The sequence below is a fragment of the Triturus cristatus genome, chromosome 10 (assembly GCF_964204655.1).
Source record: "Triturus cristatus chromosome 10, aTriCri1.1, whole genome shotgun sequence".
Taxonomy (NCBI): domain Eukaryota; kingdom Metazoa; phylum Chordata; class Amphibia; order Caudata; family Salamandridae; genus Triturus; species Triturus cristatus.
This window is the reverse complement of record NC_140593.1, coordinates 69903858-69928405: the sequence shown is the minus strand read 5'-3', so window position 1 is coordinate 69928405 and position 24548 is coordinate 69903858. Positions and strand designations below refer to the sequence as shown.

At 54.0% G+C, this 24548-nt stretch overlaps 1 protein-coding gene across 5 annotated transcripts in view; it reads left to right on the top strand.

Annotated features, from left to right (window-relative positions):
- TBC1D5 (TBC1 domain family member 5) overlaps positions 1–24548 on the top strand; it is a 2224639-nt gene that overhangs the window by 1258255 nt on the left and 941836 nt on the right. The gene's annotated exons all lie outside the window — the stretch shown is intronic.

The following is a 24548-nucleotide window of genomic DNA, read 5'->3' as shown; positions in this document are numbered from 1 at the left end:
GGAGACAATACCGCAGCTGCTGAAACTGCCATAGACTGAGGTCTGTACTGGTGTTTAAAGGGCATCTTAACAGAGACAATGCCGCAGCTGTTGCACGTGTCACAGGCCGAGGTCTGCTCTGGTGTTTAAAGGGTATCATAACAGAGACAATACTGTAGCTGCTGCAACTGCCATAGACTGAGGTCTGCCCTGGTATTTAAAGGACGTCTTAACAGATAATACCGCAGCTGCCGCATGTGTCACAGGCTGAGGTCTGTCCTGGTGTTTAAAGGGCATCTTAACAGATAATACCGCAGCTGCTGCACATGTCACAGGCTGAGGTCTGTCCCGGTGTTTAAAGGGCATCATAACCGAGACAATAATGCAGCTGCTGCAACTGCCATAGACTGAGGTCTGCCCTGGTGTTTAAAGGGTGTCTTAACAGATAATACCGCAACTGCTGCAAGTGTCACAGGCTGAGGTCTGCCCTGTAGTTTAAAGGGCATCTTAACAGATAATACCGCAGCTGCTGCAAGTGTCACAGGCTGAGGGTTGCCCTGGTGTTTAAAGGGCGTCTTAACAGATAATACCGCAGCTGCTGCACATGTGACAGGCTGAGGTTTGCCCTGTAGTTTAAAGGGCGTCTTAACAGATAATACAGGAGCTGGTGCACGTGTCACAGGATGCGGTTTGCCCTGTACTTTAAAGGGCATCTTAACAGATAATACAGCAGCTGCTGCAAGTTTCACAGGCTTTGGGTTGCCCTGGTGTTTAAAGGGCGTCTTAACAGATAATACTGCAGCTGCTGCGCGTGTCATAGACTGAGGTATGTGCTGGTGTTTAAAGGGTGTCTTAACAGATTTTACCGCTGCTGCTGCAAGTGTCACAGGCTGAGGTCTGCCCTGCAGTTTAAAGGGCGTCTTAAATCAGACAATACTGTAGCTGTTGCACATGTCACAGGATGTGGCCTGCCCCATTGTAACTTTTTTTGTGTGTTTAAACGCATGTGTCTGTTTCGTATCTGATGTGTATTTCATGTACTCTGAAGTCCTTATGTAACTTAACTGGTTCTATTGTAAAGCGCTCGGACACCTTCGGGTAAAGTACGTGCTATATAGAAACGCATAAATCTGTTTATTTGCTGCTGTAGCTTTAGATCCGCAGTGGGACTAACACGTCTGTTGGCTTTGGGATTACACTGCTGTGAACACAGAGTCTGGCCCGGCTTTAGCTAAGCACTTGCTAAGCTCAGCTTATGCTTGTTCACTAAGCAGGTAGAGCGGACTTCTTGGCACAGTAAACACATGTGTAAGGTCTAGAGAGAAGGGAGAATGGAAAGTGTGAGATTTAATGAGCGCGCCATTTGGGCCCGGCCTCCTGGACCCACGCCCCGCCCCGCCCCGCCCCCATAGTCCGGCCGGGTAGCCCGATTGGCTATCGACCCTACTAAACACTTCCGGGTCAGCCGTGAAGCGTTTCCGGCGGGGGACAGGTGCAGGGAGGGGTGGAGCCAGGGGGCTATTTATGCCGAGGGTACACCAAGAACGTCCTCTTTTTCCCACTCCTGGCCCCAGGGTTAATCGAGGTTCATCAATCTTCGTTGGTGTAGACTTGCTGTTTGTGGTGGCCCCAGCGGTCACGGAGCAGGAGTTTGTGTCAGGTGGACGAGCGGACCAACGAGACGCTCCACTTTAGCAATTGTAGAATCTTGGAAGCTAGCGCGGTATTGGGCAGGCGTCGCGGATCCGGAGGTAAGGTGTCGGGGTTTTGGAGGGGTTTTGGACAGCCGTGGGTGGTGTTAGAGACGGGGATCTCTGATTGGCGCAAGGAGGTCCTTGTGTCAAGCAGTGACCCTCTCCTCCACGTCAGGGCGAAGGATAACCCCTTGGGAATGACCCTTGCTCACCCTCTAGGTGCGTGGCGTGAGCAGCCAAGGCGATTCTCCAGGCGTTGTTGGTTAAGCAATTATAATCACACACACAGTAAATACATTAATCCCCCCAGAAACGGACACCAGGCTTAGGTATGTGAAAATACGGTTCTTTATATAAAAATAGTTATCTTAATAGGCAGATTTATCACAAGACCAGTAACGTTGTTTCTATGCCACCAGATTATCAAGCAGGTAAACGGGTCTTTAAGCGGATGCTTCTTTAGTCTCTTTTCAATGTCACTTGGGAGATTCCAGTCTTTGACTTACGTTCCGGCCTACCGCGGCTCACACTTCGGTCGTGGGCGCGCTCGCGCCGTGCACAGCTCCTCCCGGTGGTTCCCGGGCAGCGGCGGTGAGACGGGCGTGCGGTGAGGATTAACGGGGAAGTAAGGCGGTGCGGGCCCCGAGTCCGATACTGGAATTCCTGTAGCACTGTTGCGAGGAGAGAGTTGCCCAGATCGGAGCGACTCTCGGCTTCGGGGTAGTGTCTTTGGATCCACAATCAGCGGGTGTGTGCAGCAGGCAGGCGCGGCCAGCGACCCTTAGCACGGCGGTGCAGGGGGGTCTCCACAGCGGGGGCGGCGCGGCCTGAGATGTCCGGGGATAGTGAAGCGGGGTCACAGGGCACGGTCAGTGCAGCTGGGTGACCCGGCGTAGATCACAGTCGTCGGACGGATTCCGGCGGGAGGGGTGACAGCGCGTTCAGCGCACTCCAGTGGCAGGCGATGACAGGGGTGCAGGCAACCTAGCCCGGGGACAGAGAGCGGCTCCGGACGGAGCGGGGCTCTCACGGGGTAGAGGCAGGCAAGCTCCTGAGTGTCACGGCCCTAGGAGGGGGCGATGAGGGGCGCAGTCTCTTTCCAGCGGGATGCACACACGGCTCGAATTGGAGGACTAGCTAAAGCACAGAGAACCCACTAGTCCTGGGGTTCAGTTCAGGGGGCAAGCTCAGATCAAGCCCTTGGAGAATGTTCAAGCACAAAGTAGCAAAGTCTTTTCAGCAAGTCTTTTTCCTCTCCTTTCTCAGCAAGGCAAGCAGCAGGCCAGTCCTTCCAGCGTCTTCTTCTCCTTCTAGTCGGGCAGAGGTCCTTTGTGGTAAACAGGATTCTGATTTGCAAGGAGCAGGGCTCCTACTTTTATACCACATTTCTTTAGTTCTTTCAGGCCAGGGGGGCCTTCGCATAGTCGTTCTCAGTCCTGAGCACTTTGTTGGGGGTACTCTGACTTCTGCTTTCAGTGTGAGGGGCAGGCACATCAGCCGCTCCACAGGAGGTGGAGCCGGCATTCAGGGGACAAGTACTTTCAGGATCACCTTGTGGACAGCGCTTCGCCCGTCCGGGGCCAGGTGCAGGCTGAGTCATCAGTCGCTCCCCAGGGGGCGGAGCCAGCTTTGTGGTGGTGGAGCACTGCCCTATTCAGAGTCCAAGGGGCACCCCCACCTCCCACCAAGGTGCTCTCCTGCCATTCGCTACCTGTCATCCCCCCAGCCCTGTCACTCACATAGCCCAGACAGTCAGATACACGCACAGCAGAGGCGGGCTGAGATGGTTAAGCGAGTAAATACGGACTTTCTAAAAGTCGTATTTACAAACCCAGGATAGTAAAATAAACTTGACTACAAGAAGTATTTTATCATTCCGAGTTCAGGCATACTAAACATATCTCTCTACCATGTTCCCTGAGCCTGCTGGGATTATAGGATGTAATAATTCCAGCAGCTCATCTGGCCTAAGGGGAACAGGTAGCCTTGCAATAGTGAACCACGAAGATGGCGGTGATTCACTATTAGGACAGGCCTCACAACCAAGGCCTGTCCTACCTTACACCTACAACGCACCCTGCCCGCGGGCCTACCATAGGGGTGACTAACATGAGGCTAAGGGAAGGTTCTGGGGGCTGGCAAGTGTGTGCACTTGCCCAGCCAGCGTGACAGTACGGGACTGCACGCGGGGTCGGCGGTGGCAGACCCAGGACACATTTTACATGGCCGCTGGTGTGGGCGGCGCAACCAGCGCTGCAGCCCACTAGCGGCATTGGCATTCACAAGCCCTGGCACTCCGGGTGCACTTTACTGGGGACTGACAGTGAATCCAATAAACCAATCAGGTATACCAATGAGGAACACTGTATCTTAGGGAGCACTTGCGCTGCGGCACGGATTAGCCGTGGCGCAGCGCCCTGAGCGGACAACACCAGAAAAACAATCGAGGCACACCATCAAAAAGTGGAAGGGTAACTCACGCCAAGGTGCCAGGTCTAACAGGTGGTAATCAGGGTATTGCGCTGGTAGAGTAAGGGTTGGACCCCCTATCGGACACCTGCGGCTGCCCGGAGTCCCCCACGGCATTCAGCTCGCTTCTATTGAAGCGCTTGCGACAGGCGACACCTTCCTCCTGGGATCCGGGGTTAGGAGCGGGGAGTAGTGCAGGCATTTTTGAAGTGCGCGTTACTCAAGCGCGCGTGGCAGGCAGCTCCGTTAAAGGAGGGGAAGATTGCACGGGGTGGCGAAGCAGCGAGCAGCCGATTAGAGAGGAGTAGCGCGGGTAATTGGAAAGTGCGCGTTACTAGCGAGGAAAGGATTGACTGCACACGCAGGCAGAGGAGCGAGCGACCGATTAAAGCGTACGTGAGCACAGCATAGTACAGGCTGCGCTTCAAGGGATGAGCCTTGGGTAGCTCAGTTGGTAGAGCTCTTTCTAAATTTGCACGCGTAGTTAAGGCACCCTTGATATTCAGGTGAGTTGTTGGCTACACGCGCTGAGGGTAAAAGGTGCGCTCTGTGCGTGGTTCGAGCGCTCGGCATCGCGGGCACTGCCCTGGGTAGGCCTCGCTTTAAAGGTGTGAGTCAGCACACGTGCTAGGATAGCACTGGAATTTTGAGCACATTCCAGCGTGCGATTGGCGGGAGATTACAATTCCAAGTTCAAGGCTCAGTTAGTTGAGCAGAATGCCAGCAAGGGGGCGCAACCAGAAGAGGAAGCATGGCGACCCTGACCTAGCACAGCTACTAAAACTAGTATTGGCTAAATTGAGCAGGGACAATAAGAGCGATGAGGATCAAGGGGTCAGGCTCCTGTGCCAGACAGTGATGAGGTCCCTGAGCCGGGGGAGAGGGTCCACTCTCGCAGAACCATGGTCCCTCCTAAATCGGTATTTCCCCCCCTAATGAAGAGGCCCAGGGTGACTAAAAGGGGCCAAGGGAACAAGGAACCGGAAGAGCAGCCCCCCCGCGCCAGCTGCCCCCATAATACCCCCACAGCCAGAACCGGTGCTTCCAGTACCTGGTGCACCCCCGCAGCCAGTGCCTAACGTCCATCCACAACCAACACCTAATGTACTCCCACAGCTAGAGCCAGTACCACCAGTAACGGTTGAGGGACGGGATGATGTGGGGACAATACTGGCCGAAATCAGGGGAGCTTTGAAGGCCTTGACGCCCGTGCCCAATCCCTCGAACCCCATAGTGCCAGAAGTAGCGACCGCCACAGCGCCAGCCCTACATAGTGGGCAAGGGGTGGTTTACCGACACAGACGGCAGCACTAGATGGTGTAGTTCCCCCCAGTCCAACCGGAAGTGGCAGCGGGGGGGGGGCACAGCTAGTATATTGGCATCAGTGGCAGCCCTTTTGGCGCAGTTGGCAGCACCGGCAGTAGGGAATCAGACCGGTGAGGCGACATTAGCGCCATGGTCACCACTGACGGGCACAGGGACTGCGCTCAGGGAGATTAGTAAACAGGTGCAAAGCGCAGAACAAAGTTTTGGACACGGCCCCTCAGGCGGCGGGTCAAGCGCCCCCCGCCCAACCAGAGACAACAGGAACTGCTACAGGTAAGGCGGTTGAGAGCTCAAGCAAAGGTGTAGACAGCGGGTCTAAGGCAATTGGGGTTCACAATGCTGTGTTATCTAAGCGTTGTAAATTGGCAGCGCATGTTCCTCTTGACACAAAAGAGAAGATTTGGAAAGGAGAATTCATTGATATATTCTCCTTAATCAGGCCTAAGAGGAGGGAAGTGGAGTCTACAGAGAAAGACGGGAAAGAAGGTTCTTTCAAAGAAAGGAAACCAAGAGTTGAAGAATCAATTACTAACTGGTTGTTTGGTTTCAACGTTTTCACAACAGTAATGTTAGAAAAGAAGCCTGAACTGGCAATACCTTTGATATGCTATGCAAATAAGATTCTGAAGGCCTAGGCAACGTATGGGGGTATAGCCTGGCTGGATTATGATAGGGACTTCAGATGGGCCAAAGTGGAAGACCCTGACATGGGGTGGGACCAAACAGAGGTGAATGTATGGTTAGAAAGCGTCAATAACAAAGCGTCCATGAAACAGCCCTTTCGGACCTCACAGGGAGGAGCTGGGCGAGAAAAAAGGGACGTGCTGGGCTTTTAACCGAAAGACGTGTACTTGGCCAACCGGGGCATGTAAGTTTAAACACTCCTGTGCGTTCTGCGGTCACCCTTCCCACCCCGAGTTTAAGTGTATTAAAAAATCAAAAGAGAGGGAGGGAGCCCAAGCCATCCCAGCAGTAAGTTACCCACACCAGTTGAGATAGGGAGGCTGATTTTTTGGCTGAATCAGTACCCGGACAAGATGGCAGCCAGGACATTGTATCAGGCTTCTTCCACAGGCTTCTGCATTCCAGCACAAGGGGTGCCTCCTGTTGAGTATTGCAATAATCTATTGTCAGCGCGCATGCACCCCACAGTAGTGTTGCAGAAGGTCGGTAAAGAAAGGGCGCTGGGGCGGGTGGCTGGCCCATTCTCCGCTCCCCCCGCTGCCAGGATATGTGTGTTCACCGCTGGGAGTGGTTCCTAAGGAGCCAGGCCAGTACAGGATGATACATAACTTATCGGCGCCAAGTGAAGCATTGGTGAATGATGCCATAGACCCGTCCTTGTGCTCGGTGACACATTCTTCCTTTGACATGGCATTACAGAAGCTGCGCGATTTAGGGCCCAACGCCTTCATGGCAAAAACAGACATTGAGTCAGCTTTCCGGCTCATGCCTGTGCACCCCGATGATTATCATCAGTTAGGTTTCCAGCTGAACCACCAATTTTACTATGACAGATGCATGCCAATGGTTTGTGCGGTGTCATGCAAATACATAGAGATGTTTAGTTCTATGCTTTAGTGGCTGTTTGTCTTCAGAACGGGGCACAAAGACATTGTACACTACTTGGATGATTTTATGATCATGGGCCCCCCTGCATCAGAGGAGTGTGGCCAGGCTTTGGGTGAACTAGTTGCCATGTTTGAAGAGTTGGGAGTGCCACTGGCTCCTGGCAAGACGGTGAGTCCGGCGACATGCATGTCTTTCCTGGGAATTGAGATAGACCGTGTTGGGGGAATGTAGGTTACCAATGGACAAAGTACAGGCCTTCTCACAAGCAATAGACTCTGCATTGGCAGGAGCTAACGTCACTCTGGATCAACTCCAGGTGCTAGTGGGTCAGTTGAACTTTACCGTAAGGATCATTCTGATGGGACGCCCCTTCTCAAGGTCAATTGCACGGGCAATGGTGGGGTTGACTCAAAAGCACCATCACGTGCGACTGCAGTCAGATGTGAGCGAGGACCTGAGGGTGTGGTGCAGTTTCTTGAGTGATTTGAATGGTAAGGTGATATGGCCTGCACCGACAATATCCAGCACGAATTTGGGCTTGCTCACAGACTCAGCGGGTAGCGTGGATTTTGGAGCAGTGTTGGGGACACGCTGGTGCAGGGGAGGTTGGCCGACAGCGTGGCATGAGAACGGGCTGACCAGGAATATAGCCTTTTTGGAATTGTTCCCAATTGTAGTAGCAGTAACAATTTGGGCTGAATTCTTTGAGAACAAATCAGTGATTTTCTGGTCAGATAACATGGCAATGGTGGAGGCTATCAATAGGCATGGAGCTACATGTAAGCATGTTTTGAGGCTGTTAAAACATTTAGTTCTGGCCTGCTTAAAGCTGAATCTGCTGTTCAAAGTGGCACATATTCCGGGGGTAGAGAATCAGGCTGCTGATTCTTTGTCTCGCTCCAAGTTGCAGGATTTCCGGAGGTATCACCCACAGGCAGAGGATCAGATGACAGTGTTCCCGACATCTCTGTGGAAGACTGACGCCCTGCTTTAGCGGAGCTGGTGGGTGCTTCATTGACCGAACGCACCAGAAGAACTTACCAGCAACAGTTCAAGTCATATAGGATGTTTGCTAAGCACACAGGCCGAAAGGCCCTCTTTTCTACAGGGGCCCTATGCGGTTTTCTACAAGCTTTAAAAGATCAGGGCAGGCCAGCTTCTGATGCTAGGGCGCACGTGACAGCGGTAGGATTCTTTGCTAAATTGGCGGGCGAGCGCGACCCTGGGGCAGCGTTTGTAGTCAAAGCGCTGTCAGGATGGGCCAGTTTGGAAGGGGTCAAGAAGGATGTTAGAAGGCCACTGGATGTGAAGACACTGGGTGACATTATTGGGTCGTTGCAGGCGGTATGCTCCTCATATTATGAGAGCATCTTATTTGGGGCTACATTTTCCCTGGCCTTTTATGGGCCTTTTCGATTAGGGGAATTGGTCGGGGCCTCCAAGATGGACCATTCAGGAGGGCTCCAGTGGCAGGACACTAAAATAGTCCAGGGTGGACTGTTGGTGGCCTTGAGAAAATCTAAACAGACCCATTGGGGAGGGGGACCACGATTCGGCTGAGCCCTGCACCTGGGGTGTATATATGCCCAGTAGCCAGGATGGAAGCATACTTGGCGATCCGTCCATTAGGGAGTGGGCAGGCCCTGTTCATACACTAGCAGGGGGATTGCCTGTCACAATATCAATTCAGGGCTGTGTTTGGGCGGGCACTTGCGAGTCTGGGTTTGGATCCAATGGGTTATTCTTCATTCATTCAGAATTGGTGCGGCGACTCTGGCAGCAGGCGCCGGCCTACCGGCTGAGGCAGTGAAAAGGGTTGGGCGTTGGTTATCAGCTTGTTTCAGACGCTACGTGCGGCCCAAATTACTATAGGAGAACAAACAGATATGTTTGCATGACCATTTTGACTTTTCCATTTCTCTTCCCGCCATTTGTATGTCCTCAAAAGGGGTATGGGTGTTGGGACACTCGTTTGTATGACGCGCCACGGTCCAGTTGCAGCAGAAGCAAGTGTCAAAACCGCTAGGTGTGAAGGGGATGTCGTTCCTATGGCGAGGCGTCGGGGGGGGGGGGGGGGCCTGCGAATCCGGCAGCTACGACGGCTAGTGGAGGAGACAAGAGCACATGAGGGATAGCAGTCCCCAGATTTGATCGTCTTGCATTTAGGCGGCAATGACATGGTGGACCTAGGACGTCAGGCGGTCAGGGAAGCGTTATTGACCGAGTTCGCCTGGCTAGGGAGAGAGTTCCCTCATGCACGGATTGCCTAGTCTTGTATGATACCACGCCGAACATGGGGCGCCGGAGTACGATCTCGAGCCTTGAACGTGTCAGTGAGGCGGCTCAATGGGGAATTGGCCAAGCTGTACCCTGGACAGGGCCGCTTGTGTCATATACCACACAGACTCCTCACAGGTGACATGATGTTTCACCATGACGGCGTACATTTATCAGACATTGGAATGGACGTATGGATCAAAGGAATCTGGTCATTTTTACAGAATTTGTTCGGAGGTGGGGAGGGTGAAGGACCTCTGGGCCCTGGTCACCCTAGTGGCGGAAAGGAGGCCACAGAACATTGACTTGCAGGGTTAACGGGAGTCCTTCTTACATACTCCCTAGACCAGCACTGAGGGGACAGACGGTAACCTCCCCGCAGGGAGAATGGGGACACCGGCTGGGGGGGCAAGGGCGCCAGGTTACGAACTAGGGCATGGGGCAGCGGCCCCTGGTAATTCCCTACGAGCCTCCTTGGGAGCCTGGTGGTAGACGGGTGGGCCCCATAAATGGCGGACAAGGACCAGAGGGCTGGGGCTCACCGCTCAACGTTGTAGGTGGGTTGCGCCTTAGTGGTTCTCAGATTAGGAGATGCGAGCCAGAGGGCCCCTTGGTTTTTGGTACTCCTCCACTGACTTTCAGTGCCACGCCTCGCCTCTCAGACCATACAATCCATTATATCTAAGAAGCTCGTCTGAACCCACACTGACGTAGCCCTGCCCTTGGTCTTTGATTGTCCACTCTTACACTGACTCTGTGCCACGCCTCGTCTCTCAGACCATACAATCCATTATATAAAATAGGAAGCTCGCCTGAGCTCACACTGACGTAGCCCCAGATCTTTGAGTGCATACTCTTACACTGACTCTCAGTGCCACGCCTCGCCTCTCAGACCATACAATCCATTATATAGAATAAGAAGCTCGCCTGAGTCCACACTGATGTATCCCTGGGTCTTTGAGTGCATACTCCTTCCTGACCTTCAGTGCCACGCCTCGTCTCTCAGACCATACAAAGCTCACCTGAGCCCACACTGACGTAGCCCTGGGTCTTTGAATGCATACACTTTCGTTGACTCTGTGCCACGCCTCGTCTCTCAGACCATACAGTCCATTGCATAGAATAAGAAGCTCGCCTGAGCCCACACTGACGTATCCCTGGGTCTTTGAGTGCATACACCTTTGTTGACTCTCAGTATCTGAAAGAGACACGTTAGTGATAGATTCCTTACCTTAAAATATCCCCAGGCGTCCGACTGGATCCGGAAAGTTTTTCTAGCAGTACCCCTGCGCGTCAGTAGGTGGCGTCATGCGGCTCCGCGTCCGTCGCTGGCGTCGTAAGCGCCGAGATGACGTCACGGAGACTACTTAGGTGCCACCCATGCGCGCTGACGTCAGTTCTTTCTTTTTCCGTGCCAGCAAGCGCAGATCCGGAAAGAGCATGTACCTTAGTCACTTTTTGACAACTCTTTTGAGACTTTTTGTCTCCCCCTTTTTTCTCCTGGTGCACGTAGGGATGCCTGGCTTTAAGCCTTGTGGGGCCTGCCGTCGCAACATGTTGGTGGCGGACCCCCATGATGTTTGCCTCTACTGCCTAGAGACCGAACATCAATCAATCAATCATAGCATTTGTAAAGCGCACTACATACCCGTGAGGGTCTCAAGGCGCTAGGGGGGGGGGGGGGGGGATGCTGCTACTGTTCGAAGCGCCAGGTCTTGAGGAGTCTTCTGAAGGTCAGTAGGTCTTGGGTCTGCCGTAGGCGGATGGGGAGGGTGTTCCATGTCTTGGCGGTGAGGTGGAAGAATGATCTACCGCCGACGGTCACTCTTCGGATGCGGGCCGAGGGCACGGTCTATGGAGCGGAACTGGCGGGTGGGCGTGTAGAAGCTGAGTCGGCTGTTGAGGTATGCTGGTCCGGTGTTGTGGAGTGCCTTGTGAGCGTGGGTGAGGAGCTTGAAGGTTATCCTCTTGTTGACAGGGAGCCAGTGCAGGTCTCTCAGGTAGGGTGTGATGTGGCCGCGGTGAGGGATGTCGAGGATCAGGCGTGCAGAGGCGTTCTGGATGCGTTGGAGCCGTTTCAGGAATCTGGCTGAGGCTCCTGCATAGAGGGCGTTTCTGTAGTCCAGTCTGCTGCTGACGAGGGCCTGGGTGACCGTCCTTCTTTTTTCGGTGGGGATCCACTTGCAGATCCTGCGGAGCATGCGGAGGGTGTTGAAGCAGGAGGAAGAGACGGCGTTGACCTGCTTTGTCATGGAGAGCGTCGAGTCGAGGATGGACCCCTAGGTTGCGTTCGTGGTCGGTGGGTGTTGGAGCTGTTCCAAGTGCAGTCGGCCACCAGGAGTCGTCCCAGGCCGAGGGGGTGGATCCGAGGATGAGGACCTCAGTCTTGACCGAGTTCTGCTTCAGTCAACTGTTCCTCATCCATTTGGCGATGGCCTTCATTCCTTCGTGGAGGTTGGTTTTGGTGGTGTGGGGGTCCTTGGTGAGGGAGAGGATCAGCTGGGTGTCATCAGCATAGGAGATGATGTTGAGGTTGTGCAGTCGGGCGACGTGGGCGAGCAGTGCCATGTAGATGTTGAACAGCGTTGGGCTGAGGGATGAGCCCTGGGGTACGCCGCAGATGATCTCGGTGGCTTCGGAGCGGAAGGGGGTGGTCCAGTCCAGGGCCTTCTCTTGGATTCCGGCATCGTAGAGGTGTGTTCGTAGTGTGCGGTGGCAGACTGTGTCGAAGGCGGCTGACAGGTCCAGGAGGATGAGGGTCATGGTTTCTCCGTTGTCTAGCAGGGTCCTGATGTCATTGGTGGCGACGATGAGGGCAGTTTCGGTGCTGTGGTACCTGGACTGGGACGGGTCTAGGATGCTGTTCTCCTCGAGGAAGCTGGTCAGTTGTTTGTTGGCGGCTTTTTTGATGACCTTCGCCGGGCACAGGAGCAGGGAGATGGGTCGGAAGTTCTTGAGTGTGGTCCTTGGGGTCCGCCTTGGGTTTCTTGCGTAAGGCGTTGATCTTGGTGTGCTTTCAGCTCTCAGGTAAGGTCGCTGTCTCGAAGGAGATGTTGATGGCTTTCTGGAGATGGGGTGCAATGGTGGTGCTGGCTTTGTTGAAGATGTGGTGTGGGCAGGTGTCTGACGGGGATCCGGAGTGGATGGTGTTCATGATCTTGATGGTGTCGTCGTCGTTGATGTTGGTCCAGGAGAGCAGGCGGTTGGTGCGGATGGTGGTCTTGGGGGGCGGGGGTCTACGTGGTTGCCGGGGCGGTTGCGGCGTTGAAGCTGTCGTGTATGTCTGCGATCTTGCGGTGGAAGAAGGTGGCCAGCGCGTCGCATAGGTCTTGCGAAGGTGGGATGTCGTTGGTGTTGGAGCTGGGGTTGGAGAGTTCCTTCACGATGTTGAAGAGCTCTTTGCTGTTGTGTGCGTTGTTGTCTAGGCGGTCTTTGAAGGAGGCTCTTTTGGCGGATCTGATGAGGTGGTGGTGTCTGCGGGTGGCGTTCTTGTGGGCTGCGTAGCTTTCCGGTGTTCGTTCATGGATCCAGTTCTTCTCCAGCTTTCGGCAGGTTTGCTTGAAGGCCTGGAGGTCTTCGGTGAACCAGCTGGCTTTCTTGCTGGTGTGGCTGATGGAGGGCTTCTTGAGCGGGACGAGGGTGTTGACGCAGTCGTCGAGGTTGCGGGCGGCGGTGTCGGGTTTGCGGGTGGGCTCCAGGCGAGGGTGGTGGATAGCTGGTCTTCGGTGACTTTGCTCCAGCAGCGGCGCGGCGCGGCATCTGTTGGGTGCGGTGGTGCTTAGTGGGTTTCCGGAAGGTGAAGTGGATGCACCGGTGGTCGGTCCAGTGGAGCTCGGTGGTGTGGCTGAAGGAGACGTGGGAGCTTGCGGAGAAGATGGGGTCAAGCGTGTGGCCGGCGGAGTGGGTGGTTGTTGTGGAGAGTTGTCTGAGTCAGAGGTTGGTGAGGTTGTCGATCAGGGTGGAAGAGTTGGAGTTGTTGTTCTCGAGGTGGAAGTTCAGGTCCCCGAGGAGGATGTAGTCCGTGGAGGCGAGGGCGTGTGTGCTGACTAAGTCGGCTATGGAGTCGCTGAACTGTGGTCAGGGTCCGGGGGGTCTGTAGATGGGGGTTCCTCTGAGGGGGTGTTGGGGTCGCTGTGTATCTGGAAGTGCAGGTGTTCGGCAGTGCTGAGGGTGTCGTCAGTGTTTGTCGAGACTTTGAGAGTGTTCCTGTGGACGATGGCGATTCCTCCTCCTACTCCGTTGGTGCGGTTCTTGCGGGTGATCTTATAGCCTTCCGGGATGGCTATGGCGATGTCGGGTGCCGAGGAGGAGTTTAGCAAGGTCTCCGTCAGGAAGGCGACGTCTGGGGTGTTGGAGTCGAGTAGGTCCCAGAGTTCAACGGCGTGGTGGCGGGCGGAGCGGGTTTTGAGAAGGATGCATCTGAGGTAGTTGGGTTCTTTGGTAGGTGGGGTGGCGGGCCAGATGCTGGTGAGCTGCAGTTCCGGCAGGAGAAGGGTCCTTGGGTGCGCTTCGGGGCGGCCAGGCAGCAGGTACGTGATCGTCCGGTGTTGAGTGCGTGGAGGATGCTGGAGTCGTTGCTTGGACGGGCGTCATGGCGTTCCCGGGGAGCAGGGGTTCTGGCGCTGGGTACGGTCCAGGCACGGACGGCATAAGAAGGGGAGGTTGGAGGGAGGAGCAGCTGGGAGGTGGGAGCAGGCGAATCAGAGAGCGGTGAGGCGGGGCCACAGAGGATGCAGCGGCGGGAACGGTAGAAGACCGGCGAGGGATACAGAAAAGGAAAGGGGCACAGTAATGACACTGATGGGAAGGGGGAAACAAGTGCAAATACACACAGTGAATTTAGAAAGAGTACAATTTACACTAGAAATACAAATACGAAAACACGAGGCAAGAGCAGGGAGGGCCTCGAACCCCTGACAGCAGCAGCGGCAGCTGGTCTAAGGCACGGGCACACAGGCAGTCCTGTGTGATGTGGGGAGCGACCTACCAAGGGTCAAGGGACGCTCTCACTACCATGCAGCAACCACCATAAGAAGGGGAGGTGGGAGGGAGGAGCAGCTGGGAGATGGGAGCGGGCGAATCGGAGAGTGGGGGTGCGGGGCTGCAGGGGACGCAGCAGCGGGAACGGGAGAAGACCGACTCCCGGTTGTGCAGGGATTGTCGAACCATGGCCCGAAGGCCTTGAGGGAGCGATGCTGGAAGCTGATGGAGGTCTGGCACTCGTCCCAATGCCGCTCAAGGTCCAGGGACCATTCCTGGGACCGCTCAAGGGGTCGCAGTCGTCGCTCCTCGGGCTCCAAGTCTTCGCCCTCAGATTCCGGTAAGCGAAGACATAAAAATAAGTCGAAGAAGCGTGTTCGCTCTCTGATGTCCCCCCATCGGTCCTCGGATGGGGACAAGGGGGACCGGGGTTCTGCCCCTGCGGCTCCCTTGGAGTCCCGCGGCCTACCCGCCTTACCCGGGTCTGTCGGCAACTCCGGAACAGGTGCAAGAGTTTCTTGCCACCATGGACCGCCTTTTTAGGCTTCGGGCTCCCGCCAGCGCGCCTTCGGGCCCCGCGGTCCTGTGTCCAGATCCTGTTGGCCCGTCGGTGCCGCCGGCGGATCCAGCTCCGGCGCCACAGGATCCAAGGCCGTTGGCTCCGGCCCCGGCACCACGAGGTCCGGCGCTGCCAGCTCCGGCCCCAGCAGTGGGTGTCGTTTGTTCCTCCCTTGCGCCAGTTCCAGGACCATTTCGGTCCTACCTGGGATCCGCATTGGGAGACGGCACCGGTCCCTTCTCCGGCTCTGCCGCGCCGCGACCAGTTCCTCCTGCAATGGAGGTGGAGGATGACTGGGAGGGGTCCGAGGACCCTCTTGCCCGTCAATGTGACTCCGAGTAGGACTGGGTGGATGATCTGGAGGACGCCGGCCACCTCGATGTCTCTTCTGACCCGGGGTTTGCCTCCCCCCCCACCTAAAATGGAGGAGGGCACATCCTGCACGATGGTGCTCCGTCAGGCTGCTGAGGTCCTCAACCTTGATCTCCCACGGTGGCCCTCAAAACTAACCTCCATGCTGAGGTGCTCCAGACGGCGTCGACTTCTTCGGAACCACTGCTTCCCTTCAACGATGCCCTCACGGACGTCCTGTTGGGCACTTGGTCGCAGCCGGCCACAGGAGCCCCTGTGGATAAGAATGTTGCCAGGCGTCACCTCCCGGCGCCTGGTGACCCCGCGTTTCTGACCACTCATCCCATGCTTGAGAGTCTGGTCATCTAGGCCTCGACGTCGCAGAGTGCCTTTCCCATGGTTCCACCGGAAAAGGACTCTAAGAAGCTGGAGCAGTTTGGTAAGCGGTTATTCTCGTCTGCTTGTTGGGCCGCTATTCCCACGCGGTGTGGGACACGGTTGTTCAGGTGTTACCTCAGTGTCCTGAGGAGGTCCATGCTGTGCTTTCCCTGGCGGTTGCCGAGGGTAAGGATGCGGCTAAGTTCACCATTCGGTGTGGTTTGGACACCGCTGACTCGTTGGGCAGGGCGAATTCTACGACGGTGGCGCTGCATCGCCACGCCTGGTTGCGATCCACTAGGTACTCGCCTGAGGTCCAGAGCTCGCTCATGGACATGCCCTTTGATGGCACTCGCCTGTTTGGCGATAAGGCCAACAGTGTGCTGGAGCGCTTTCAGGACTCGCGGGCCACGGCCAAGTCCTTGGATCTTTCCACTACGAGCCCAGCCACTCCTGGGTTTCGTTCCTTTCGTGGCCAAGGCAGGGGCACCCAGGCATGTTCCTTCAACAAGACTGTGCAGAACCAGCCTCAGCACGGCCGCGGACCCGGCTTCCACAGGGGCGACTCTGGGATTCAGCGTGGGGGGCAGTCCGCCCCCACTGCTTCTACCTCTAAACCTTCCTAATCCGAGCTTTGTGGCGCACCCCACGCCGGTGGGTGTCAGGATCCTCCACTGACGCGATATCACATCGGACAAGTGTGTGTTGCAGATCATCCACGGGGGTTATTCTCTTCCATTTCAGTCCTCCCCTCCCGTCATGCCACCTCTGTACCACCGTATGTCGGGGGATCACTTGCTGCTTCTCTAGCAGGAAGTTACGGCCCTCTTGGCCAAGGGGGCCATCAAGCGCGTTCCTGGGCCAGAAGTAGGACGTGGTTGTTATTCCCACTACTTTCTGGTCCCCAAGAAGGACAAAGGGGGCCTGCGCCCCATCTTGGACCTCAGGAATGTCAATTGCTTCCTCCGGAAGGAGAAGTTCAAGATGTTGACTCTGGCTCAGGTCTTGGCTGCCCTCAACGCTGGAGACTGGATGGTAGCGTTGGACTTGCAGGACGCATATTTTCACATCCCCGTCCTGCCGTCCCATCGGCATTACCTGAGGTTCACGGGAGGCCGCGAGCATTTTCAATTTGCCGTGCTCCCCTTCGGCCTTACCAGCGCCCCTCGGGTGTTCACAAAATTGATGGCGGTGGTCGCAGCTCCTGTGCAGGTCAGGGGTGTCAGTCTTCCCCTACCTCGACGACTGGTTGTTGAAGGCGGGCTCGCCCCAGACAGTCGTCACCCACCTTCAGACTACGGCCGACCTCCTGCATTTGCTGGGGTTCACCATCAACATGCCGAAGTGGCACCTGAGCCCTCTCAGAAGCTCCCCTTCATTGGAGCGGTTCTGGATTCGACGCTATTTCGGATTTAGTCCACGAAGACCGAACAGCTATCGTACTGCCTTGCGGTTAGATTGCCTGATATAGATATTCCATGAGGACTTCTCCCTTTATTTGAACCCTGCAATTTTTAAGCCGTGGTGTACGGGAGACTAAATAGATATTAATTAAGAACCATACGTACTGACGTTTCTTGTACAAATAAGATTATACTCTTGAAAATTCACTGATCAGTCATCCTCAATTGAGGTCCTGTTTGAATATTCCAGATACCTGTAGTAAGCCCTGACGAAGTTCCCAAGGTACAGGGGAACGAAACGCGTTGGCTGTGTACCTGTCTTTTAACCAAGACTATGAATAAAGAAGATACTATTTTCTACTACAAGTGTTGGCTTTTGCATGACTTGCGATAGAGTGCACCTTCCTTCTTTTGTGGACTTTTTGTAAATTAAGTATCTTTAAACAGCGGATACTGGAAGTTGTGGCACTCGTATGCTTATATGGACGATATATGGAATTTTAAGTGCTTGACCTAAGTCAGCTGTTTGTCCTTTTTGTTGCTATTTCGGATTTATCCTCCCGAGCAGCGAGCCCGGGATATTCAGGCCATGATTCCGATCTTCCAGCCTCTATCCCGGGTTTCAGTCAGGATGACCCTCCGGCTCCTGGGCCTGATGGCCTCCTGCATCCTTCTAGTGTAACATGCCAGATGGCATATGCGGGCTCTGCAGTGGGACCTGAAGTTCCAGTGGGCGCAGCATCAGGGCAACCTATCCGATCATGTCCAGATCTCGGAGGGCACTGCACGACAATTGCAGTGGTGGATCACGAATCGCGATTGAGTCAGTGGCAGATCCCTCTCCCTTCCCCAACCGGAGCACACACTGGTGATGGATGCGTCCCTCCTGGAATGGGGAGGCCACTTGGGAGAGGCGGAGATCAGAGGACTCTGTTCTCCGGTGGAGTCCCGGCTCCATATCAACCTTTTGGAGCTTTGGGTGATCCGGCTTGCACTGAAAGCATTCCTTCCCTCTGTCTGGGGAAGTGTGGTGCAGGTGTTCACGGACAACACCACCGCCATGTGGTATTGCAACAAACCGGGTGGGGTTGGACCCTCCGTCAGGAGGCTCTGCGCCTCTGGACATGGCTGGAACGTCAAGGCATTACCTTGGTGGTTCAACACCTGGCAGGTTCTCTGAACGCCAGGGTGGACGAACTCAGCCACCGGTGCTTGATGGATCACGAATGACGTCTGCACTGGGACGTGGCGCAAGGTCTCTTTCTGCAGTGGGGAGAGCCTTGGTTAGATCTATTCGCCACCGAAGAGAACACGCCCAATGTCATCAGTTCTGCGCGTTAGAATTTCCAAGGCGGTGCTCGCTCGGCGACGCTTTTCGTCGCGAGTGGAGTTGCAGTCTGTTGTACGCCTTTCCGCCTATACCACTTCTGCCCAGAGTGCTGAATAAGATTTGGCGCGACCGGGCCCAAGTCATCCTTGTGGCTCCGGATTGGGCACGAAGATACTGGTATCCCGAGCTACTCAGCATGGCGATCGATCCCCCTCTTCGGGAGGATCTTCTGTCGCAGGGGACGGTCCTCCACCCGAACCTGTCCAGCCTCCACCTCCATGCGTGGAGATTGAGCGGCGGCAGTTGACCGCTTTTGATCTTCCTCCCGAAGTCTGTGATGTCATTCTTGCAGCCAGGCGTCCCTCCAATAAGACGGTATACGCCTGCAGATGGAACAAGTATGGGGCATGGTGCAGAGCTAAGACTGTGGATCCCCTTTCTGCCCCTCTTTCCAAAGTCCTTCTGTTCCTTCTTTCCTTGGCCCAGCAGGACTCTGCTCTGGGTGCTATCAAAGGTTATCTTTTGGCCATCTCCGCCTTTTTACGGCTTCCAGATCAGCCTTCTCTTTTTAAGTCCCCGGTTGTTAACCGTTTCCTAAAAGGCATCACGCACACGTTTCCTCCGGTGCCGTTCATAATGCCTCAGTGGGACTTAAACCTTGTTTTGACATATCTGATGTGCACTCCCTTCGAGCCCCTTCATACCTGTCCTTTGCGTCTTCTTACTCTCAAGACGGCTTTCCTGGTAGCTATCACCTCTGCCAGAAGAGTGAGTGAGCTTCAGGCTCTTTCTTCTAAACCTCCTTTCCTTTCGGTTCATCCGGACAGGGTGGTTTTACGGACCCGTCCTCCTTTTTTGCCAAAGGTTGTCACGCCCTTCCACATCGGGCAGACCATCACTTTGCCCACCTTCTTTCCGCCTCCGTATCCTTCAAGGGAGGAGGAGAGGCTCCACTGTCAGGACCCAAAACGTGCGCTTGCGTTCTATCTGAAGCATACACAGCAGTTCCGGGTGGATAACCAGCTATTTGTTGGCTACGTGAGTGCCAAAAAAGGTCGGGCTGTGCACAAACAGACCATCTCATCAAGGCATGTTACTCCTTGACTAAGAAGGAGCCTCCTGTGGGGCTGCGTGCCTATTCGACCAGGGAACTGCAGCTACTACTGCCTTGGGACGTGGCGTTCCCTTGCAGGACATCTGTCAGGCTGCTACGTGGGCCTCGTGGCACACGTTTACCAAGCATTACTGCCTTGACAGTCAAGTCCGCAGAGACAGCTTCTTTGGCTGTTCTGTCCTCCATGACTTTCTGGTGTGATCTTTTTCGCAGACCCTCCACCTGAGTTGGTATTGCTGGGGTATCTATTCTAAGGTAAGGAATCTATCACTAACGTGTCTCTTTCAGATGCACAAGTTACTACTTGTGTAACGATATATCTGTAAGAGACATTAGTTAGTGAAAGATTTCTTACCGCCCCACCTATCCTCCCCGTTCTGCGAACTGATTCTCGGGTTAAGGTCATCCCCCTTTCAGGGCCCTAGGTTCATGGCACCAGTGGTCAGTTTCTTGCATGGCTCTGCGTTCCTGGAGCGGAAAGTCATGTACAGAACTGACGTCAGCGCGCATGGGTGGCGCCTAAGTAGCCTCCGTGACGTCATCTCGGCGCTTACGACGCCAGCGACTTACGCGGAGCCGCATGGCGCCACCTACTGACACACAGGGGTACTGCTAGCAAAACCTTCCGGATCCAGTCTGACGCCTGGGGATATTCTAAGGTAAGGAATCTATCACTAACTAATGGCTCTTACAGATATATCGTTACACAAGTAGTAACTTGTGTGCCACGCCTCATCTCTCAGACCATACAGTCCATTGCACAGAATAAGAAGCTTGCCTGAGCCCACACTGACGAATCCCCAGATCTTTGAGTGCATACTCTTACAATGACTCTCAGTGCCATGCCTCGCCTCTCAGCCCATACAATCCATTATATCTAAGAAGCTCGCCTGAGCCCACACTGACGTAGCCCTGGGTCTTTGAGTGCATACTCCTTCGCTGACTTTCAGTGCCATGCCTTCTCTCAGATCATATAAAGCGCGCCTGAGCTCACACTGACATAGCCCTGGGTCTTTGAGTGCATACTCCTTCACTGACTCTCAGTGCCACGCCTCGTCTCTCAGACCATACAATCCATTTATAGAATAAGCTCATACTGACGTAGCCCTGGGTCTTTCAGTGCATACTCCTTCATTGAATCTCAGACAATGCACTCCATTATATCAAAGAAGCTCGCCTGAGCCCACCCTGACGTAGCCCTGGGTCTTTGAGTTATGTTAAATTATATTTGTAAAGCGCCAAATCACCAACTGTCTCTAAGCGCTATTATCATGAACCCAGGGATGCCATATAACTTGTAGATAGGGCAGAATTGGGGTGAACTTATCCAAACGCCTCGGTGAACAGGATGGTCTTAAGTTTCTTCCTAAATGGAAGGAGAGTCGTCTTACCGCACAGACTTTCTGGTAATTTATTCCAGATCTGGGTAACCACTACCGAGAAGGCACGCCCCCCCAAGGTGGTTCTGTAAAAGCGCGGACAGGCCAGCAGGTGGTTTCCATTATGAACGAAGACAGCGGCCAGGCACATAAGGCTTCAGACGGTTTTTGATGTAGCTAAGCGCCACTCCATACTTAGTCTTATGTGCAATGCACAGGCCCTTAAACCTGACCCTCTGCTTAATAGGGAGCCAGTGTAACTGCCGTAGCAATGGTGTGGCATGTGTTCTTCTCGGTAGTTTAAGGATCAGTATCGCTGCATCATTTAAAACCACCTGAAGTTTCCCCAAAAGTTTATCGGAGAGTCCTAGGTATACTGCGTTGCCGTAGTCCAGGCGTGACAGGATTAAAGCCGACACCACGGTACGCATGGTAGCGAAAGACAGCAAGGGTACAAGTTTTCCTTAGTTGTCTCATCAATCCCACACAGCTCCTCACTACAGCAGCTACCTGGTTATCCATTGTTAACTTAGTCTAACCTGATACCCAGGCTCTTCACTGCTGGCACCTGTATCGGAGTAGTGCCAAGCTCTTGTGGCCAGAACAGACTGGACCAGGTGCTAGCCCCTGTAGCAATAGCAAGGACCTCCGTATTGTCCGGATTTACTTTGTGAATTCAGAGTCATCCTAGTCATAGTAAACCGAAGGATGTTCTGTACCTTGAGCTGTGCCTGAGAGGAACTATCAATGCGGACAATTAGTTGAGTATCGTCGGCATAGTTATATATCTGACAATCCAGTTCAGCCAATGCTGTTATCAAAGGCTGGAGATAAATATTGAAAAGCAGAGGGGACAGTGCAGAGCCCTGCGGAACTCCCCATGGCAAAGCGCCAACACTAGATTTACGTTCCCCTATTTGGACCTTTTGGGACCGACCCTCCAAAAAGGAGGCAATCCATTGGAGGACCGTCCCAGTGACTCCCAGCCGACGGACACGATCCACCATTTGTGCATGGTTCACCGTGTCAAACGCGGCTGAGAGGTCCAATGGGATCACCACCGAGGGGGACTTCCTATCAGCTGTTATCCGTAGCTCATCTGTCACTGAGAGCATTACCAACTCCGTGCTATTGTGGTCTCTAAATCCCGCTTTTCTGGCATGGAGCAGCTGATCCTCTTCCAAAAATGATTAGAGCACTCTAAGCACATGTTGCTCAAGCACTTTAGCCCGGTATGGAAGTCTGGAGATAGGTCGAAACTTCTTCAGATTCTTCGGGTCCGCCCCTGCTTTCTTTAGCAAAGGGGTCACCATGGCTTCCTTGAATTTGTGTGGGACCTTCCCTGTTGCCAAGGACAAGTTCAGTAGGGCCAGTATCTCTTGCCCCACCACTGGGAGGACCGTTTTGAGCACCCTAGGAGGACAGAGGTCTTCTGTTGACCCAGTCTTTACTTTAGTCATAATAGGGATTAGACTGTTTAAATCGAGAGCAGGGAAGACAAAGTGTGCCTCCCTCAAAGTCTGGTGGGTCAAGCACCGGGAAAGGACACTGGCTTATACGAGTAGTCCCTAATGATCTCTGTAACCGTGGTTAAAAAGAAGTCCTGCATCTTGTCACAGTCCTCCTGGTTAGCGACTGACCTCAATTCCTTCTTTTTACTCAGCTCCCTGAGTACGTTAAACGTCTTCTTTTGGGTGTCAGTGGCTTCCCTGATTTTCAAAACATAATATGCAGACTTTGCGGTAATCAGAGATGCTTTGTAAAGGGCTAATTTTATTTTGTAGCTTTCCCGAGCCAATGGTGCATATGATTTCCGACAATGCCTTTTTTCGCATTGACGAAGGGCCTGTTTTCCACTTCTCAATTCTTCGGTATACCAAGGGGCACCCTTTGTTCTATCCACTATGCTTTCCCTTCGTGCGGGGTCCACTACATCAATGGCTGTCCTCAGCCGATGAGTAAATTTCTCATACCCCACATCCGGATTATCGGACTGTGCCTCTTGGTAAACCTTCTTGGTTAGTGCTACCCTCAGACTCCCCTCCTCTTTTATGTCAATTCCGTACCGACCGCCACACTGGAGGAGGGTGATCTAGTCGGCTGCATAATGAAAATTCGAGGCTGATCAGATAATGGTCTGACCAGCTACAGGGTCTACACTCTGTTACTAGCGTAGATGAGGAGGTAGTCCAGATCAGGTGTAAGGTATGTCCCATCTCGTGGGTGGGGGGTCTCCACAATTTGTCTCAACCTTATCATAGTCATGTTGTCCCTGAACCCACTAGCCACACGATCTCTATGTATGGAATCCCAATGATAATTAAAATCTGCTAGGACAAGAATCTGTTGGTATTTCGTACACAGGTTGCTGGCTACTTCATGGAACAGGTCATTAAACAGCGAGGTAGGCCGCGGAGTGCGGTATACCACCACCATCAGGCAAGATGAATTCAGCCCAATCTCAATCCCCAGGACCTATGCCCCATCAAGGATCTCCTCCACTATCTTCTCCATGGACAGTGCCCTTCCTCAGAACACTGCGACCCCACAACCTCTCTTATTCCCCTGCCGGTTATACGTCAGAACATCATACTCCTGGGGGAGGGAGGCCACTATATCCGGGCCTGAAGCATCATCTAGCCATGTTTCTGTCAGTGCGAGGATATCCGGTTTCTCCTCTTGAAGTAACGTAAAAATTTCTAGGTTATTTTTTTGTAGGGACCAGGTATTTAGCGAAGTGACCCTTAAGCAGGGGGGTTCATTTGACACCACATCTTTGATCCTTCGCACCTGTATGTCGTCCATCTGAGGTTCCCTATTAGCCACCAACAGATTGTCCGACAGAAGTTTCTCAGTTAAAGTGTTTGAGAGAGCTAACTAGTGGGGTGAGCTTTTAAGATTACAGAGAGCTTCCCTGGAGTAGATCAGTGGGGGATCAGGGCTCCTGGGGCTCTGTCGGGCGCAGACAGATGAAGACGGGCTTGCCTTAGGCACGTCTGCACAGCATACTCCTTTGCTGACTTCCAGTGCCACGCCTCGCCTCTCAGACCATGCAATCCATTATATCAAAGAAGCTCTCCTGAGCCCACACTGATGTAGCGCTTGGTCTGTGAGTGCATACTCCTTCATTGACTCTCAGTGCCACGCCTTCTCTGACCATAGAAACCTCGCCTGAGCCCACACTGACGTAGCGCTGGGTCTGTGAGTGCATACTCCTTCATTGACTCTGTGCCACACCTTTTCTGACCATAGAAACCTCGCCTGAGCCCACACTGACGTAGCGCTGGGTCTGTGAGTGCATACTCCTTCATTGACTCTGTGCCACGCCTTCTCTCAGACCATAGAAAGCTCACCTGAGCCCACACTGGCGAAGCGCTTGGTCTGTGATTGCATACTCCTTCATTGACTCTCAGTGCCACGCATTCTCTGACCATAGAAAGCTCGCCTGAGCCCACACTGACGTAGCGCTGGGTCTGTGAGTGCATACTCGTTCATTGACTCTGTGTCACGCCTTCTCTGACCATAGAAAGCTCGCCTGAGCCCACACTGGCGTAGCGCTGGGTCTGCGAGTGCATACTCCTTCATTGACTCTGTGCCACGCCTTCTCTGACCATAGAAAGCTCGCCTGAGCCCACACTGACGTACCCACGGGTCTTTGAATAATCCCTCATTGACTCTCAGTGCCATGCCTTGTCTCCCAGATCATACAAAGCTCACCTGAGCCCACACTGACGTAG